Raw genomic sequence first — 6,299 nt, 5'->3', positions numbered from 1 at the left:
TACAATGAAATAGAATAAGAAAAAAAATACGTCTTCATGTTGGCGACTTCGTAAGTTCCTAGTTTCAACACTCTTTCTCCTCTGCCTTCCGGGTGACAAGTTGGCGCGTCGGCGTCCGGGGGTCCAATGCACCCGGACCTCAACAATCCGGTCCGCCTTTACCTTCCTTTGTCAGAATCCTGAAACGACGGGACATTTGGCTTCCTTACAAGAGTCCGGACAGATTCGGGTCCCTGGCAGTCGTATAGAACGATGTCTTCGGACCCAGCGCCACTCACGCCCAGAAGGCCAAATCACCTTTCTTCACTCAGGCACGTCGTTCGAGCTGCTGCTCCTGATCCGGCTGCTAAGTTGTTTAACAAATTATTAAGAATAATTCTCTGATCCAGGATTGGTTTATCTACATTGTCTGTCTTCCCTCAGACACGCCATTCGATTTGCTGCTGCTAGGCAGGTAAAAAAATTGTCAAGAATTCTGACCATGGATTGCTATGTTCGTATAGCCTGTTTTCAGACACACCATTTGATTTGCTACTGTTACGCAGGTTACCAAATTATTATGAAGGGTTCTTCTATCAAGGCTTGGTAGACTATATATATATATATATATATGTATATATATATATATATATATATATATATACACATATATATATGTTCATGTTGTTTCAGGGTAACACTACTGATAATGTCCAATAGGGACATAAAGGAACACAAAGGCGGAGCATGCCGCCAGGAGACCTTTAGGTCCATAACTAGGTCGGATGCGAAAAAATTATAATAATGATAAATAAATCAATAAATATAATAATATAAATAATAATAAGTCTCATCAGAAATCTTTCAAGAATACCTTCGACCCTGAATCACGTGACCTCAGTTTTTCATCTACGAAGAAACTGACCCCAAGGGAAGACGTAACTAGATTAGAAACTAAACTTTAAATCTAGAAAAAGTGTCCAATGAATAAAAGTTTAAACTTCGACAGTGGAAAGGCTTTCCTTTGGTTGAGTAAAATCGCAAGGAGGCTCTGAGTAGCTGCGGCCGAAGCCGTCACCTCTGCCCAATGATGTGCTTTAGGGGACTGTTGGGGAGCAGGTAATGCACAGTCACTGCTGGGAGTAGCAGATAAGTGCGGGATTCGAACTCGTAACTAAGCAAATGCGAGACCAGCATGCTTTTGAATATGCCACCAGTGGTATATGCAATTTGGAAACAAGGGGCGAATCCAGTGGTTCACCACCATTGCCTTTGGATCACGTGTTGGAGTCGTGATCGACAGCCATTTCCCTCCCGGAAGAGAGCTCAGAGCTCGTATATGACCGATCTGTGGGTAATGCTGTGACCTCACACGCACACACACACCAAACTCTCCGCCAACGAGAATTGGAGTAACAACCCGCAGCGTACCGATACTGAAATTATTTCAGCCTTGGGTGGGATTCGAACCCGGACCTCCGTAGTGGCAGCCGGGAACTCTACCAACTGCGTCACTCTTGTGCACCTTCTTTGATGCTTCTTATAAAAGTAAAGAAAAAAAAAATCATAGGCAAAATATGAAGCTGAGTATCAATAGCTCGCAGTAGTATAAATGTATGTATATCAATTCCCTTTGGAGAGATTGTACCAAGAACAACGGGTGAATATATATATCTGCATCTACTCAGAAAAAGATATATATATATATGGGGTAGACGACAATATCTGACGCTGTATATAATACACAATATGGCTTCTCAATGAGTTGTGAATATTTGCTACGTCTATGGAAGCCATTCTCCGCAGCTGACTGCGATATATTGTTTTTTATTAAATGTTTATCAAGTTTCACGAGTTTCTAGATGCGGGTAGCAGCACGTAATACGGAAAAGAAAAAAATATTAGAAAAAATATATGACATAGATAGAACGTATCGACGACCTTCCTGACTCATTCGACGTTGATGGATACTTGATGGATTTTACTACATCCATCACATGAAGACTTTATTCAAGTGAGAGGTGAAAGGAGACCAAAGCTTAAAAAAAAACAAAAAAAAAACCACCTCTTTCGCCTTTTTAAATGAAGACAGTTGCTAAACATTAAAAAAAATGATAATGATAATAATAATAACAATAATAATAATAATAATAACAAATAATAATAATATTAACAAATAATAATAATAATAATAATAATAATAATAACAATAATAACAATAACAATAATTAATAATAATAATAATAATAATAATAATAATAATAATAATAATAATAATGAAAATAATAATAATAAGCGATGATCATGCTACGCTAGCTTTCCATGAATACTATGCTTTCTTCACGGATCTCACAGACAATTTGAGTATACGAAACATGGCTTCAACTATATTCACAAATCTGACCAAAGTATATCATCCCAACATAGTACAGTGCTTTCCAAAAGTAAGGCAGAAGTCTTCCTTTGATATAATTTTCTTATTGTCATCAAATATCAATATAAAAAAATAAAAATCGAAACATTATGACAATTTATATTCCCACAACACAGTTCAAGAATTTTAAGTATATTGATGCAAATCTTGGTAATGGACACAATGTCAGTCAGCTGAAGCAGGCGAGAGTAATGCTGCATGGGTGTGCAAGTGGGAACGATATTATGTGTGCATGCGCGCGCACGCGCGTGTGTGTATGCACGAGTGTATGCACGAGTGTGTGTGTGTATGTGTGCGTACATATATATATATATATATATATATATAAATATATATATATATATATACATATATATATATATATATATATATATATATAATGTGTGTGTGTGTGTGTGTGTGTGTGTGTGTGTGTGTGTGTGTGTGTGTGTGTGTGTGTGTGTGTGTGTGTGTGTGTGTGTGTGTGTGTGTGTGCACTCTTTCCACCAATTCCATGTTATACATTCCGACAAAAATGATGCCCACATTAAAAGCAGTGACGATAGCAGCCTCGGGATGTACAGAAATGCAAGAAAGTTGTTACTTCTACAAAATTTTATCAACATTTACTCTCGTAATGAAGTGGTATCACTTCTCTAATACCACAGATACAGCTTCAGCCCGTAAATACAGAACTAACTTGAAATATTGCTTGGAATTTCTATTAAAAAAATTGAGTGTTATTTGCTACATAAATTGAATTTCTTAATTATCATTGATATGACTATGATCATCTAATATAGACGATCACCTGAATTATCATTTAACTTTATGATTACATTTAATTATTATAAAAAATTAGTATTAAGTGTCACATACTTGCCAATATCGTAAAGATGATAAAGACAATAATTACGGAGATATGACAATCATCTACACATGAACTTTGTTATCTCGATTGTCATATGTTATCTAAATTGTTATTGCGGCAATTTCTATTAAGATAATAAGTGTTCCCATTCGATAAACGAGGGCGAAAAAGTGAAATTAAGCTGGAGAAATATCACAATTGCCAGGATCCTTATCCTTCTCATTCTTTCAGATAACTTCCTCCATGCACTGAGTCATCACTGACCTGAGGTCATTCCCCACTTGACCCATTCGCCCCAATGGTACACTTTATAGATTCAATTCAGGCCATCCTATTTCATTCAACTGATGTTCGTGCTGTGTCTTGCGACACTGCTTCTGACCCAGGGCAGTGGACAAGATGCATGGGTGACCCGTCATCCAGGAGGTGCCAAGATAAGAGGGATGGAAGAGGGTGGAGGGGAGGGGAGTGGAATGGGTGGGAGTGATTTCTGTACCTTTGTTTTTTGGCTACCTCCAGTGTAAAGGGGGGGAGGGAAAGCCTTTGGTATATGTATACGTATGTATGTATATGTATGTTCGTACAAAGAAAAAAATGTGAGTGTGATTTTGTGATTGTGAAATGAAAAACCCACGACGGGGTAAAATCCTGTCAGTTGCGGTAAGCCGCTGGACTGCGACACCTCCCGTTAGGTCGCCTCCCCGCTTGACCAGGGTTCTCAGGAGCCAACGCAGCAAGCCCACAGCGGGCCCAGGGAATCGAACTCATGACCACCTGCTCATGAGTTCGACACAGTATCCTTACATACCCTGAAGTACTTACTTGTTTTTCTTCTGACTGTCAACAAATGATTTTGTTAAATTGCGTGTGATTCCTTGGGTAGAAGTCTCAATAAAGTCCTTATTAAATGTAGTGTATAAATTTTCTTATGTAAAAAAAATGAAATCAAATAAAGAAGATAAAAACGAGAAAAGACGAAAAGAAATGAAAGATGAAAGAAAAAGAGAAAAGAATAACAAACAAAAAATGAAAAAAGAGATATAAAAAGGAAGAGAAGAAAAGAGATGAAAGAAAAGGAGAAGAAAAGAATAAAAAAATTAAAAAAAGAGATATAAAAAATAAGAGAAGAAAAGAAAGATGAAAGGGAAATGAAACAACAGAGAAAAAAAAAAAAGGGGAAAATAAGGAAAATGTCCTTGGAACCTCAGCGAGGTCACAAACTTCCACTGCGGTCTTGGGGACCCCAACTTGGTCCCTGGCGAGGTTCGCCTCCTGAATACGGGACCCTTGGTCGTAACTCGGAGACTTTCAACGGATCCGTAAAGTTGCTCTAAGAACGTACGAACGCTGTAGGACATTGGCGTGGCATCACGAATGACATAATTTTTGGAGTCATTGAAAAAAAAAAATATATATATATATATATATGTGTATATACATACATATATATACATTATATATATATATACACATATATATGTGTATATACATACATATATATACATTATATATATATATACACATATATATGTAATAAATTACAACAATACTCTACAAAAAAGCTATATTTTCTCCCGTTTCTCTAAAATCCAGTACACCAAATGACGTCAGTGGGACAACAGTGGAATATATATTTGCATAAGTTTGATATACCTTAGGTCTGATTTTGATGTATCTCTTTTAATTTATCTCTGACTTAGAACAAGCCATCAAAAGCAAAGCTCTGTTCAAATTCATTTGATTATGGGCCATCCACACCGTATTGTAACTTTATCCTTTTATTTTAATCTAAACCTGATGATCTTACTCACCTCCTTGGTAAACATTTGAAAGTAAATAGACATATTCAAGCATTGTATTCGTCTTGACATATCACATTTTTTCACCTTTGATATTAATGCCAATAACTAAAGGGATTCTAACAAATCGGCAAATTCTCATTTGTGGTAATATATAAAAAACTTAACCCTACCAAGCGAAGCCAATGTGCTGGAATCATCACACCAAAATTGTTCTAAGCCAGCTAAAAGAAAATTAGACAACAAAATTGGTGTTGGCCAGTCTAATTAAAGGGATTCCGTTAAAGGAATTCCATTAACTCGGTGAACCATTACATCCGGACAGCCAGGGCAAATGACAATCACCCGAAACCATTGGGGAGGAAACCAGTACGTTGTTGAATATTTCATCCGGGCGACGCCGACGGTAGGTCGCACCGAGGTAGCACACAAGTGTCTGAAATTCAGGAAAGCCTGATATCGCTCGACTGCCCTTGTATTTGCTTGTTTGTTATCCTCCTTTTTCTTCTTTGCTATTTTTTACTCCTTCCCTGCATCTAGTCTCGTTGTAGAATCAAAGGGTTCATGATGAAGTGGTTTATCGTTTAAGTCTATTTTAATCGCGGTTTTAACAAGTAAGAGACCAGAGGCGAAAGTCTTAAACCTAACAGACATGTTATTCCCGTTGCGATTTCTGCGGTCTGTTAAGATCATCACTCTTCTTGTTCCTTATTTCCTTGCCAACAATCAGCCTTCACAATCCCTTTAACAGTGACCGATTGTCACGGAGATGAATGATATACCTTGGAGGCAGCCAGAATAAAAGAAAAAAAGACTGTCCTTTAAGAAAAATGTATATTTTTCTTCGTGTCTGAGTTATCACGTGTTCTTTTTGACTCCTTGGGTTAAAAATGTTCTCAACATTCGTATGCCTCTCTTCGTTTTTTCTCCCAAATCCCACTTTTTGCTTCATTACAAAATTGACAATCATAATTATCTTTTTCCAGGACAGAGTGCTGGAAGCTTTTTTTTTTCCAGATTCCTCATATTTATATAAAAATGAATAATTTGTATCAGCAGGCCACGAGTCCCCGTAAATTCTTGTCATGGCCTCTAGGAACTACTGGACTAAACGTTGGGCAAATGAGTAGAAGGCGCCTTTTTTTCTTCAAGAGCTTCCTGCAGGGCTTTCGTCAAGGACTTCCAGAGTGTCGCTGTCGAGAAGAGGGGGGCCCAACGACATCCCAACTTCTTCAGG

This window comes from Oratosquilla oratoria, chromosome 6, assembly GCF_046742065.1.
Source record: "Oratosquilla oratoria isolate Oo_2021 chromosome 6, ASM4674206v1, whole genome shotgun sequence".
In the NCBI taxonomy this organism is placed as follows: Eukaryota; Metazoa; Arthropoda; class Malacostraca; order Stomatopoda; family Squillidae; genus Oratosquilla; species Oratosquilla oratoria.
This window is presented reverse-complemented; position numbering follows the sequence as displayed.